The 13,573-nt window shown below is 40.4% G+C and overlaps 1 protein-coding gene across 5 annotated transcripts in view; it reads right to left on the bottom strand.

Moving 5' to 3' along the window:
- ddr1 (discoidin domain receptor tyrosine kinase 1) overlaps positions 1–13,289 on the bottom strand; it is an 85,161-nt gene extending 71,872 nt beyond the window's left edge. For 4 of the 5 annotated variants that reach the window (XM_007550198.2, XM_016670524.1, XM_016670526.1 and 1 more), the window contains exon 1: positions 12,943–13,289. The gene's annotated coding sequence lies outside the window, so the exon portion shown is untranslated. Of the gene's footprint in view, positions 1–10,872; positions 11,046–12,942 lie in introns of those variants that run through there. The other variant, XM_016670523.1, reaches the window with a different exon arrangement.
- Positions 13,290–13,573: the final 284 nt, after the last annotated feature.

Raw genomic sequence — 13,573 nt, 5'->3', positions numbered from 1 at the left:
TTTGTGCAAATGCAAATGAAGAGCGCTGAAAAACAAGAGGGTTAGAGTTTCCTGTGGGAAACTTGACAGGACTGACAGTAGCTCAAACACAGAGATGTTTCTTGAGGCGAGAAACTTCTCGCATGTCGGAACAAGCACCCAAACTGTTCTCAGCTCCGTTTCCCAGCTTTAACCCATCAGGAATGAGACGGGTCCCGGGTTCTGGTGGAAGCCCGTTAATGAAAGGCTCGTCTCACCTTCAGTAGAAGTGAGGTTATCAGATACCTGGGAATGAACCTTTGCTCTTGCCCGGGGAAAGCTGACTCAGGGTCTGACCTCTTTTGGAGTGTGGCTGCAAAACCCGGGATGGAAATTCAGCAGGAATGAGGCGGCGTTGGCGTGTTAATGAGACATTTCTGCTGAGTGTTATCTTTTGAGTCGACGTGTTACAGCCAACATCTCCAATTCAACTCAGTCTGGAAGAAAAACTGAGACTTAATCTGAGGATTTTATATTCATACAAACTTTTGGGTTAAGGGATGTTAGTCAGTCCATTCAGGCCTCAATATTTAAATAACCATCCATTAATCATCGAGTCCTCCATTAATCTACTTATCCATTTACTCATAAAACAAATCATTAATTGTGCCGCTGTTACTGCATGTTGAAATGAAGAACATTTTCTTTTATGATTACACAACCTCCCCACCATTTCAGCACTAAAGATAAACATATCAGTATTAATGACATGAGAAGCTTGCTTTATATGCATATATAATCAATATGTAGGGTAGGGATGTGCAAAGGTTTTGCTTTTGTCCTCTGAGGATTTTAGGATCATTTTTGTGTTTAAATTTTGCTACATTAGAAATATTTGCAAGGGGTTTTGAAATACATTTCCCTCACTAAAGCTCTTCCAAAACCTACATATAAAAGATCAGAAAACACAGCAATCAGACAGATTGAACACCCAAACATTTCTGTTCTTTAAAGACATTAAAAAGCTTAATTTGTTACTCAATAATAAACTGAAACTCAATAAAGTGACACTAAGTAAGACTGAGGCAGCAGAAGAAAACTGCTACATCCAAGGGGAAGTTATTCACTTAAACTAAATGTTTTCACTATTTTTGTAGAAAATTTGCTGTACTCAGTTATACATTAGTGTAGAGAAATTTAGGGATTTGCTGATTTTGTATGGATTTCCGTGATTGATGAAATGCAAAAAAAAAAAAACTGAAAGGAGCTGCATATGTTTAGTACAGTTTTTCTTAAATTACATCTCTGAATATGTTGATTTTTCAATAAGTTACCTTTTTTCAGTCTGTATACTCCAGCTAATGATTGATTACAAAATTAGTTGGTGATTATTTCTAAAATCAATTCAATCTATGCACAATCTGTGTTTTTCCATCCATCTTTTTATCCTTCTGTCCATTTCTCTGTTTGCCGACTGTCCATCCATTCATTCCTCAGATTTTGAAGTTTCCATATTTAAAACCTGACCACTGTAAAAAAAAAAAAAATCTGCTTTTTTTTTTTCTTTGAACAAGTTGAGTCTGGAAAAGTATGAAATTCTGACATGGAGAACATGAATCTGGATCTCACTGGCAGCTGTCAGGAAACAAGCAAAGGCTGGAGTGGAGGACGGGGCGAAAGCAGAGACATGTGACGGCTCCACGCTACTGTCGCAAACTACAGAGAGAAAACAGCCACAGACGGACAAGCAGTGGATCGTCATGAAGGAAAATTCCCAGCAGCATTCACACGAAAGAACTAGGAATGACAGAACAAGCGTGAGAAAAAAAAAAGAAGAAAAAAATCCTCTCATCGCCTGCAGGAGGTTGACAGTTTTACATTCAGTTAGCTGCAATTGAAACTGAGAGCTGGGGAACAAGAGCAGACAAGGAGGCAGAGGGAGAAACGAAGAGCACAGCAGAGATCAAGTCATACAGGAATGAGATCAGTGAGACTCGGCGTTTTGAGTCAAAGTGAGAAAAGCAGTCGGGCTTAACCCAGCCCTCCAACAGATGTCTTCAGCTCATTTCTAATGGCTTCCAGCTCAGGAGAAATTAAACCGTTTCTGACATTTCTCAGGGCTGCTTAATGTTTAACTACAGCAGCATGCAGGCAAATAAATGCATTTCACTGCCACCAAAACCAAACAATGGATCGAAAATGTGGCGACCTGGTTAATATAAAGAGTGAGCTTTGCTGAGGCTGTAGCCACACAAACACGTCTCTGTTAAAAGCCTCAGGCTGATGCCTCCATCACGCTACCAGCCCTCCTCCTCCCTCTCATCAGGACAAAAAGAGCTAAATTACACATCGCACAACGGTTTCCTGATGGTAATGTACCCGTTCAGACCTGGTGGAAGGAGGGAGAGAGACAGACGCATCCAGCCCACTCAGTGTGGCTGCTGCAGCTCACATTCGTCATATGCAGAGGAGACATATTGGAAAAGAAAAGTAGCCTTTGATGTTTAACACGGTTGTCTAACATATTCCAAGAAGGCTTGAAAATCGCCTGCTTTGCCAAGAGCCATTAGTGAGCATTAGAAGTGTCCTGAACCGCAGGAGGTACGACGTGTGCTGGAAACACTGCTAGAAAACACAGCTTTTAACGTTTTAACAATGAGACAGTTTGAAATTAGGAAAATAGAAAAGGACAGACCACATGCTCGTCATGTTCAGGAGTCTTTATGCAAGTTTCAGACCAGTTTGAACAACACCAAGAGACGGTGAAAGTAACAGAACTGAGCAAATTAAACCGAAGAAAGGAAAAAAAAAAAAAAACCTTTTTAAAGCTTGGTGAAGAATAGAATTAGATATATTTCCACATAAAATAGGCCATGTTGCATCAGGTGCTCAGGCTTAGAACATCATGCCTCAACATTTTGAAGAAGTTTTGCTTGGTTTAAACCTCAAACGTTTAGCCAGGAAGCTGCAGCTTGGTGGATTCTGTCACTTTTCATACAGGTGAAGAGAGACAAAATAATCTTCATTTTACATGACTGACACTTTATGGTTTGTTTTCTTAATTATAATAGAAGAGCAACCTTGCAGCACTTTAAAGAATAAATGTCTGTCAAAAATGTTTGACTTATTTTGTTCCTGAATTCACATTTTGTACTTTTCTGTACTTCCATTTGGATATCAACTGCTTCTAAAAACAGTCCACACCCTAAAAAAAAAAAGAAAAAGAAAAAACCCAACCAACTAGTTTTTGGGCAATAAATTGATGGTTTTGTTGGTGTCTGGAAAACGAGCCATTTCAAAAACCTCCAGAATGTAACGTCACAAATCAGCAGCCACGACCCTTCACCTCCTAACCCCAGAAAAGCCCAGCTGTTACCTAGCAACCCCAGTGAAGCCCAGCAGTTACCTAGCAACCCAAGGAGAGTTCTATGTGAGTGTGTAAATGTTGAGTTGGGGGGGCGTGGCCAGCAGCAGCTTACTTGGATTTAAAGTGACAAGACGCCTTAAAATAGCTCCTTATGAAAGACTAAAATATCATTATCCAAAAATGATTTTTAGCATGTTTTGTATAGGCCATAGACCTATCCTAACCTGTTCAAGGCAGCAGAGTAAGTCACCTTTAAAAAAACAAATCAGGAACAGCAGGAGTTTTATAAACTTGGCCATAATAAAACAGTTTATTACCGTTTCAAACACACATGATAAAAGAATGAGATTTAGATATTTCATTTTCAAACACAACTCATTTTAAATGCCTGAAGTGAATTTAAACAAAGCTCTTTTTAGTGTGAACTGGGGGAGGAAAAAAAAAAAAAGGTCTCCTTCCATCTTTTATAGAGCGCCACCTTTTTCCAAAAGCAACAACCAGCACCTCTAGCACGTTGCTGAAATGTGTGAAGGAAGCAGGTTCATGGCTGGTTCCAGCTCACTGGATTCAGCTGGATGCCGTCTCTCATCAGATCATTAACTGAGCATCATAAATTTCAGAGTGGCTGGAAAAAAAAGGTACGTATAAACCTTTTGTGGCTCCAGAGCAGGGCAAATAACCCAACGTGATTTCTGGAGAGTCAACATTTGTTTACAATGACCGGATGTTTTTGTATTTTTTTAAAAGTGGAAAAACTTGGTTTGAAAACTCAAGTCAAATATTTCTAGAGCATTTCTTTGTCCTTCGGGCTACATAGCAGCTACCAGCCAACATGGAGGAGCCCCCTTGCTGAGCCGTCAGCAGCAGGGCGGCGTTGTGCGTCAGGGAGGTGCTGGGCGCCGACACCGGGCCAAGAAAAGGATAGTAACTGTACATGAAAGCCCAACAGTGTTGTAGGAGCGAATCACTTCAGTTATTTTTCATGAGGTCATAAAAAATTTATTACAGATGAGAAATTATATATTGGGGAGCTGTTACCTGTCAGCTCCTGGATTTTTTGTGCTTTACCGCTGATACCGAAGCTCGCAGAGTCAAAGAACGGCTCCAAGTTATTAATAATTTGCTATAACTGACAGGGTTTGCGTTGTGGCGACACAAGGAGATGGTCTGTGGTCAGAAATCACAGCTGGATCCTTTTCTGGGAGGATTTTCCATGTTCTCTCTGGGTTTTCTCCAGGTACTCCAGTTTCCTCCCACAGTCAGAAACATGCATGTTAGATTAATTTGTGAACCTGGCTCAAGAAGCTGACTGTGCTTCCACGTCTGGCGCTCTCCTGTGTCTCTCTGAGTGATCGTAACATGGGTTATTTATTCTTTCACGAATCCTCAAATCACAGGACAGCAACCAGAACTCGGGTGGAAATATTCTGTTAAGCATTCAGACTAAAGCTGGGCGATTAATCAATTTGATTCATTAATCTAATTCTTAGTTTTTGAAGATTTGAGTTCTGGAAAATCAGGATTTTAATATTGAGAGAATGAAGTAGTAAATTTAAGAATTAACACAAAAATATTAAATGAGGAACGTTAATCTTGTGAATTAATTATCAGTTTTAGAAGGAAAAATTTAATATTTTAAACTAATCAGCATCAAATTACCATTGAAACCAGACAAATGCGCACACTGAATAAAAATCTAGTTAAAAAGACAATTATCCCAGACACTGACCTCATCATGTTTTCTGGCGTTTAGCAGATTGGAATAATTTTGGTAATTCTAACTAAGCTAATTTAAGAAAAGTTTGGTCAGATTTAACTTCATACAGTGAGAAAAAAAAAGTATATTTTTTTATTCAGTCTATGAAAATATCAGTAGCAGTACTGCGAAAAACACTGTTGAAACTTCTTTTGCATTAAAACAACTTTTTTCTCATAATTTTCAGATCGTCTTCTGGTAAAATTGCATGTTTATTCTGCTAATTATATAGCCCTGATACTCCGTCATACAGCTTGGAGAAACAATAAAGGCCACTTCTTGAAAATATGTCTTTTTTTTTTTAGAGAAGAAAGCAAGAAGACAAAATGTTCAATAAGATAAAATCAGATTTTAAATTTAAGCCCAGACCGAATTCAGACTCTTTTGGCTCATTTTTGCATTTCAAAGCTCAAATCTTTGAATTGTCCGGTCTGTTTTTGGTTTTCTGTACTGCATTAAACTCATGGAGACAAATAATCTGAATGCAGTTTTCTCCTGGCATCAGGTTGGCATTGCCACTTCTAAACATGGTGGAGGTCCCATCATTCTGTGGGGATTTTCCCCATTAAAAGGGTCAGAAACGGAAGAAAATCTCCAACAGAAAGAAGGAATGCAGAAAATTTCTGGTTGATTTTGTTGGTCTGCTCAGAATCTCAGCCTGGAGCCAAAATTTACATTTGAGTAGGATGACCTGGAGTGGGCTGCCAAGGAAGCATTTACAGCGGTGGCACTGGGAATCCTCCAGCCCTTCCACTTTAAAACCAGCTGCCAGTTTGAGTTCAGGAGACATAAACCTTCACTACTTCTACTTTTCACTGAAATCATTCTATTTTAATAAAGCTGATTTATAGCCTTGGAGCTAAACCCAACAGACACGCTGAAGATAAAAAAGCAGAAATACTCAGTCCATCATTCAAACCAGTCAAGTTATAGAGCCTTGAAAAACTGTCCAGACCATTAAACCTTTCTGCATTCTGTCATGCTAACACCAGAAATATATTTTTTTAGGGCTACAAATCAACACAAACCAGCTCAGGAAATTACGTGGGATGGATAAACAATTTTGTTGCAAACAAAAATCTGAAAAGTACGGATAGCATTTGCATTCACTCAGTGAATTGGTAATTTGTGGAAACACTTTTGCTTTCAATCAGAGCTGCAAGTGTGTTAGGATGAGTGTCTACATGCTTTCCAAATCCAGACGCTGGTGTTTTGGCTCGTTCTCCTTTGCTAAACAGCAAGATTAATCTAATTGGATGTAGAGCATCTGAAAAAAAAGGAGCTATTTTAAAGTCTTGCCACAGATTCTCAGTCGGATTCAGTTGTAGCTGATTCTGCTACTCCAACACACACATGCTCCCAATCGCCAGCCCAGTGGTTCATGTGGAAGGTCATAAACCAGGTTTTCATCTGCGTTTGGCTTTTTCTTTTTCAAACGATGAACTGAAGGGAGCTGAGGAAGATGTGCAAAGCGTGGTTGGATGATATGAATGAAAAACACATCAAGATGAGCCATCCATGTTAGTCGATATTGATCATTACTGATTAGTTGTTTTTTTTGTTTTAAATATCTGAAATACAGTCAAGCTGATAGCGTGACCTTTCCTACTTTATCCACAGATTTTTCTGTCCACACCATTTTTTATTTTTTTAAGCAGTTATGAAGCACTTTGGCAAAAAAATTAAACTGCAGTTGCGTCAGTTACTAAACAGGGTGTTGCTAGGTAACCACAAGTTACTCAGCAAGTTGTTGCTAGGTAACCAAAGAGTGAGTGAGTGAGTTAGTTGAAGCCACCAACTTACCCAGCTGCCCCTGAGAAGCTTAAGTGAAATTGTTGATGAGTCTATAGGCATTGCCTATTGATCTTTATCACGTGTTTATCATGATATATATTGTTATTGATCTATCGTCCAGCTTGAATATCGTTTCATGACTTAGTTTTGTTTTAAGCTTCTCTCTAACACGCCACCTGACTTCTCCGATCTCCTCCTTGGTTTTCATGATGCCGCTTGTTCACTAATGTTCACAAACAAACATTTTAGGCCTTCACAGAACAAATGGATTTATACCGGGCTCCATGATATTTATTAATTATAATATATCATTTTAGTATTTCTTTAATTATTTTAAACTATTATAATGTGTTGAGTTCTGCTCCTGGACAAGGGATTTTACAGGCATCATCCACCGACTACAATGTTTAAAATAAAAAAATATTCAGCAATTACAAGAAAAATATACATTGTTGTGCTCACATGACCCAGGTTAGTTTAGTCAGATATTTGAAAAAAATATATTTTGTGTATATTTTATTCAAATTTGGTGCTTTATCCATAGGACCCGTTTTGTCCCTATTCTCAATAATCACTATTAAATAAAACATAGTAAACCAGGAGTATTTCTGCATGTGAACATTTTTGGTGTTTTAAGTAGAGATGTGGTGAGAAATGAGAGATGTGGTCCAGCAGCTACCCAGTGGGGTAGCTGCTGGACTCTACTGAAAATATCTGTTTCTTTATACGATGACCTTCAAAAGGCGCCACGTTTAATTTTAGGACAAACACAGAGCTTCTTGATCTAAAACCAGACATGAAGCAAAGCTTTGAAAGGCCTCGATAAGGCATGTTGCAAAATCCTTTGAGGAAAATTTATCCCGTTAGTGCTTACATCTAAGCCCCGGCAAGGTGTTACTGATGGAAAGAGCAAACAGATAAATAATCGGGCACGGCGAGGACAGCACATAGCGGACCGGAGATATGATGAATGAGCAGAGGAGGACAAATAAAACATCTAATGCTGATTTAAAGAGGATAGAAGGTGAAGGGTGGGAAATCTGTGCTCAGAGGTAGAGAAAATCAGAATTTCAGGAAAATATACACCAGGTGATGAAAAGTACTGGGAAGGAGTGAGAGGATGACGAAGAGTCTGTAGATGTGAAAACTTAAAAACAACTGAAGCTCAGGGATATCAAAGATCTGGGGCTGGACGATTCGACTGAAAAATGTTATCAAGACACCAGCGTTTCGTATCAGTCAATAGGCAATTATTGATTTTGTTTTAAATATCAGAAATATTGCCAAACTGGTGGTGTTATTTTTCCTGTTTTATTTATACTTTTCACTCCACACTTTTTATTAATTTATTTATTTGGCTCTAGTGGCCTTTATTTGATAGTTAATTGACAGGAAAGTGGGTAATGAGAGAAAGGGGAAGACATGCAGCAAGGGTTGCAAGGCCGAGAATTGAACCTGCGACGGCTGCATCGAGGACTAAGGCCTCCTCCATATGTGGGTTGTGCTTAACCCCTGCGCCACCACAGCACACCCCACACTTTTTTATTTTTAAGCCTTTACTTAAACTACTGCTGCGCCAATTACTCAACAAGTTGTTGCTAGGTAACCACAAGTTTCTCAGCAGGTTGTTGCTAGGTAACCAATAGTTAGTGAGTGAGTTAGTTAGTTGATGCCACCAGCGTAGCTTAGCTGGCTATGAGAGGTTAAAACTTTTCCTCTGACTACATCTCCCAGAATGCTGTGCGGTTCTGGATCCAGATTTTAAAAAATATTCAATATTCTATCAGATGTATTGATACTGATCACAGGTCTATCGCATTATATATCGATTTGTTGTCCAGCTGCACCCACATCTCACTTAAAGTCCAACCACTCATTAATCTGTTTTACTGCGTTTCTGACATGCATGCAGCCACATTTCCTCCAAACTCAACTGAACAGTCTAGACTTGGTGTCATGGTGGCCAGCTGAGTTGTGTCTTCAATTGGTTTTCTTTCCCATTAAAGAGGCGGCTGAAGAGTGTGAAAGAATAGTGGTGGTGCTGCTTCCTTAGACTTGAATGAATTCCTCCACCGGCCTTCCTGCTCAGCCTGTCGGGAGCCAATTATGAGCAGCAGCAGACTTTCTGATTAACACACGACCGCCGCCAGAGGAGACGCAGAAAAAACCTGCTCGTATGGATTGAAAACACCCGTTATCACCGTGTTCTCTCGTGTGAGTTATCAGCCACATTAGACCGTTAGCCATAAAGATCAGGCAACTGTGCAAAACATGTGGCTCAATTATCGCATAGGGTCCACACAATGACTCAACGGACACAAATTCAAAGCTGCTGCAGGCTCTCCATTCACCTGCTGAAAGTCTTTTCAAACAGAAGCGAGTCGTGAAGGGAGGAGCGAAATCAGAACAAAGACCCAGACAACAAACTGAACTCAGGTCACTGATTAACCAGACTAAAACCAGAACAACATCAGCCCCTCTTCTGTTTGAATGAATCGCTGTGCTTTCAAAAGCAACAATAACTTAAGTCTGAATGGGCCAGAGACCCACACTGAGGCAAACCAGGGATTTAAAATGCTGCGGATTCAAAGCTTGACAGGAAAAACACCGGAGTTACTGGATTTATTTTTTTATTTTGACTGGAAGAACTAGAGTTTGGGTCGCAGCACTACTTGGTTTACGCATGAGCAGGGTCTTTCACAGACTGCCTCTAGGGGGAGCTAGAGCGCAAAGAGGAAAACGTGCCCCTCTGAAATCTACTTTAAGTGCATTGTGTGAAGCTAAAGGCAGCATCAACAAAGATTCATTTTCCAACTCATTTAAATCAGGAGAAAACTCATAAATCTTTGGGCTAGTTAAGTCTTTACCACTTTTTCTCAATTTTGTTTGTAAATTTACAGATTTCAATTTAATCCAATTCATTTATTTATAAAGCGCCAATTCACAGAAGAAATAAACACACGCTCACCCCACAGTCTGGGTCACAAGCTCCTGTTGCTTTCATCCTGAAAACACTCCTCAGCTTGTAGCACCGTACTGCCTGTCAGCTGGCTGAAGGCAGGCTACGACTTCTTACAAAAAGAAAGAAATTCAGATGTTTGGAAATGTGTCCGATCTAACCAGGAGATCCAAACACTCGCGTTCGGACCATTTTAAATCTGCAGCTGGTGAGAAACAAGGAGTTTCTCTACTCAGCAGCCGACTGCAGGCTGCACTCAAGGCAAAAGAGATTAATTAACCTACTTAGTATCAGCAGCAACTTGACAAAAAGGTTAATAATATTGCAACGAGCACATTTACTCAAACCGTTACCAAGTTTAGTGTGTTACAGCGGCTGGATGATTATTTCACATTGTTCCATACGTTTACACATCACTAAGACAGTAAACAGTAATTAGATTGACCTTATTAATACTGTAGCAACAATCGACATCAAACTGACAGCATTTTAAATATTAAATCAAAAATAAGTAGGTTAATAAATGAGCAAATTATATGTAAAAACAATCCAAATAGTAAAAGTAGGACTTTGTGAGGTTACCTGATTAAAAAACTAAATTTAAATAAAGTAATTTCTTGGTGAAACTGTTATGCATGATCTAAACCAGAACAAAGATATAAAACTAAAACATAAATCCAACAGACGAGACATTAAGGTGATTAATGTCTTATATCACCTCAATAATGGCATTAGAAATAATTGTTTTTCTTTTTTGAATAAAGGCTTTTGCAACAATAGACGATAATAACGTCTTTTCATGCCTGATTGCAACTTTACCTTAATTCTAACTTGACATTAAGAGATAATTTTCCTAAGACTCCTCTTGCTGAGTCTTCACTTCGCTGATAAAACACAGAAGCAAACAGCCACTCCCAAAGTACAGGCCATCCTTCAGTCACAATCACACAAACCAATTAATGTCACTTTGTCCCAAAACTGCGGAGACAGAGACAAATTAATAAAAAGAAGAAGCTGTCCTTCAGGTCTTATACTCACACAGTTGGTCTGTCCAACTATTTTAACTATTCCTGGTCCCTTCGGGCCACGCAGCTGATAAAAAAGCAGCTTCACGGGGCCAATGGCTCTCGTGGGACACAGTGGAAGAATTAGCAGCCAGATGCCCATTAGACAGAGATCCAGCAGACATGTGCTGGCTGGGAGGAACTGTGCATCACACTTCCAGTTCCTCCTCTCTTTATGCCTCCGCCGTCGCTCCAGAGGCAAAGAAGGAGGGACGAGGAGCAGGGGGAAAAAAAAGAAAGCATTTTACAGCCTCTGCTTGTGAAAAGCAAAGACACCCCACCTCCTCCCTCCTCCTCCTCTTCCAAACAATTTAACAATGGTGCAACTCCTCTGAATTGCCTGCTCAGTGACCTGCAGCCAAAACATCGACATGTTGCAGAGTGCATGCGCTGGGACAGGTGACCACCCGCTGAACGGATTGTTTTAACGCCGCCGTTGGGCTACCTTCACTTCGCTGAGGAGAAAGCAACGCCTCCCGTGTTTTAACCTTGCCCCTCAAGTCAAAGCACACAGTTTTTGAGCACAACCTTGTGATTTATTTACACAGTTCTGCTCTCAGAATAAGAGAGAACAATCATTTCACTGTTGCTGCCCTCTCCCAACGACTCAAACCACAGAAAATATCCTGTTGGAGCCGTTTCTTCAGAATCTGAAATATTCAACACGGCACCGGGTGGCTTCGGGTTTGGCTCTGTTGACCAAGACTTTTATCACAATATTTTTGCAGAACTATTTAACAATAAAAAGTGATGATGCATCTTTTTTTTCGTCAACTCTGTGACTGAGTCATGGCAATTATAGCCCCACAAACACAAACAATGCTGCTAAAAAAAACATCCATTAATGTGTAAAGAAGTAACTGTATTTTCAAATTTATTGGTTGTTTTTATGCTTTCCTTCAACAAATGGTGGAGAAAATGGTAAAACTATGAATCTTGATAACAGGGACAGTTTAACGGGTTTGTAAACATCATTAATGGGAATTTATTGTGACAAGAATAAATCAAAATTCTTATAATGACAAGAATTCATCATGATAAATGATAAACAATATGATAAGAGTCAGCTTTTCCTCTCCAGCTGGAGGAGAGAGAAATCAAAGCTGGTGGTCTTCTAGCCGGTCACCTGCGCTGCTGGGAGGGCACAGGGTTAATTGTGTGTGTGTGTGCGCGCGTGTGTGAGTGAAAGAAATTAATGAAAGCATGACAGTTATCAATCAATACTGAGTCTTCCAGAAAATGATGACAGAGAATCAATTTAAAAGTGAGGGAGTTAAAGTCAACAAGTCTGGACTTTGTAATTTATCAGAACAGGACTCCATGAAGTAATCTAATGAGCAAAAGAATTTAAAAACATCATTGCATTTATTAGTCAGTTCACGACACAAATGTACTTCTTATAGTCGACTGGCAGGAAGAAATGCATGCAAAACACGCTGCTTTATGCCAGAAAACTAATCCGAATCTCTCCATCCCGTACCAGGGAACATGGAGGTGGCAGCATCATGCTGTGGGGAGGCTTTTCTTTGAGCTTGCACAGTTAATAAGACAGATTTTGTTATATTTGGCTAAACCTGATGAAGAAACTAGTTAGTGGCCGTAACGTAATCGAAGTCCGCCAAGTTCCCTTCAATGGGATTTGCTTAGAATAAATTATTCTCATGTGTTGAATGATTAAGGTGAAGTCCGGACTTAAAATATAAACATGCCCCAGATCCTGACTGGTCAACAAGTCAACACCATGATGCGCCCAGTCGGAATATTTCTGTTACGCAGTCGCTGGATCCCCAAATGCGTCCCCCCGCACAAACGCGCATAAAACGGGGCGCATTGCTGGGAGCTGATCCGCGCGTCTACGAGCCTGTGGCCGATGTCCAGATCACACAGAGACTCACAGACGCCAAGCCAAGACAGACACACAGACAAACACACGGGCAGCAGGCTGGAAATATCCACTGCAATATTATTATAGTCGCTTATTATGGAGTAAACGCAAAGAGAGGAGGAAAGCGCATGGCATTACGCGAGTTTTATCTGCACTTACCTTAGAAAAACAGGGAGAAGAGTGTCGTAACACCGGTCCAAACTTTGGGGATAAGCTGTATTTATACAGCGACGCCTTTAACTACTAGTCCACCAGAATAATTCAGAATAATCCAAGAGTCCGAAGTCTGTAGTTCAGCCAAAACTCAGAAAACAGTCAAATGTTCTTGTTGTAAGCGTCGACTTCCACTTGTCACTCCAAAGACACAGATATTTAAGACTTGTCAACAAAGAAGGACGGCCATATATGAGCTACACCATGGAGGAGCGCACCGTGGAAGGTCTCCGCTCCTTGATCGCTCTCTGAATGTGAGCCCCAGTCACACCGCCTGCTCTCCGGGCTCAGCAGCCGGGCCAGCAGGCGCCGCCAGGTGCTCATTTACATAACTGCACCGGCTGTGTCCAATCACAGCTGCAAGCAAGGTGTCTGATTGAATATTCCAGCATGCAGCTCAGCCAATCAGAGCCGTCTGGGGGAGGGAGTTACGTACTAAACAACAGCAGAGAAGCGCGCAGGAAAGGCAACTATAATGAGTAATTTAGAGTAACCAATTAACTTTACGTGCATGTTATTCTGGAGTGTGGGATGAAGAGGGGTCGCCTCTTCCAGAGCGAACAGACAGGATGTTGGG

Source organism: Poecilia formosa, unplaced genomic scaffold (genome assembly GCF_000485575.1).
Source record: "Poecilia formosa unplaced genomic scaffold, Poecilia_formosa-5.1.2 Scaffold34, whole genome shotgun sequence".
NCBI classification, from domain to species: domain Eukaryota; kingdom Metazoa; phylum Chordata; class Actinopteri; order Cyprinodontiformes; family Poeciliidae; genus Poecilia; species Poecilia formosa.
The sequence above is the reverse complement of the archived record's forward strand: the minus strand, read 5'-3'. Positions and strand labels throughout refer to the sequence as shown.